Here is a 1,351-nt window from a genome sequence, read left to right on the forward strand (position 1 = left end):
CGTGCAAAAAACAGAGAGAAGCAATAAGGAAACGGAGTAGCAGCAAAAAAATGTGGATCTCAATAAAGTGTCCCGTACACAGTCCAATCGTGCAACTCTAAAGTGTGATTTCACAACCAAACATAAAGTGCAATGTGCCAAGGTAGTTTTCCTCCAAACGGTATCCCGTGTCAGTGCTGGTATACCTAAATTACCTAAATAATTACCTCACAGCTGCAAGGTATACAGCAAGACAACAGATTTGCAGGGGGAATTCCGGGGGGTCAAAATAGGCTGTGACTGGGACTTCTGACAGTGCCGCTCTTCCTTGTAGTTTTGGCCGACAAGCAATGCTCAAAATAACAAGTGAAAGATATCCTCCATGGTGTAGTAATTTTAAAACGAACGATTTATTTGTAAAAATAAAACTACTCACAAACAGGAGCGAATAGACAGGCACACACAGCTAAACAGATCGGTTGATGGTACAAACGTTACTTCCGATTTCCTACGCGTTACGTCACGAATGGACTTCAACTGGGAACAGGAATGGGTACAGGCTTCTACTCATTCTGATGGCAACACCCTTGACCTTGTATTTTCCTACCTTTGCACTCCATGCAACTTCTCAAATAATCCTTCTCTTTCCGACCATCACCTAATTACTTTCTCTCTCTCCTTGTCTTCCAACACCCTTCCCTCCAATCGCCTAACCATCACCCGTAGAAACTTTCGCAACTTCAACTCTTCTCTCCTTTATTCTGCTGCTGACCACCTCTATGACAAAATCTCTCCCCTGTCCTGCATCAACCAAGCCACTTCCATCTATAATAAAACCCTGTCCTCCACCCTGGACAAGCTCGCTCCGCTCACTACACGCACAATCAGGCCTCAACCCCTACAACCCTGGCAACAACAGCAACCCTGGCAACAACAACCCTGGCAACAACAACAACCCTGGCAAACAGATGACACTAGAATGCTCAAAAAACGTATTCGCACTCTTGAGCGTCTGTGGCACAAGACCAAGTCTCTCAAAGACTTCAACCAATACAAATCTGCCCTCCAAAAATACTACTCTCTTTCCTCCAAACTGCCAAGCAGACTTACGTTACATCTCTTATTAACACCTTCTCGTCCAGTCCCCGTAAACTTTTCTCTACGTTCAACTCTCTACTCCGTCCTCCACCACCTCCACCCACTGACTCACTCACTGCCCAGGAGATTGCTAATCACTTCAAAAAACAAGATTGATACAATCCGTGATGAAATCTCCACTCTACAGGTATCTCCCCCAGTTAAGACCCCACTACAACAGGTACAGGTCTCAACACTCCCCTTATTCAAAACTGCCACTACAGACGAAGTTGCT

The sequence above is a fragment of the Lithobates pipiens genome, unplaced genomic scaffold, assembly GCF_037356315.1.
Source record: "Lithobates pipiens isolate NorthernLeopardFrog02 unplaced genomic scaffold, aLitPip1_a1.2 Scaffold_35, whole genome shotgun sequence".
Classification (NCBI taxonomy): Eukaryota; Metazoa; Chordata; class Amphibia; order Anura; family Ranidae; genus Lithobates; species Lithobates pipiens.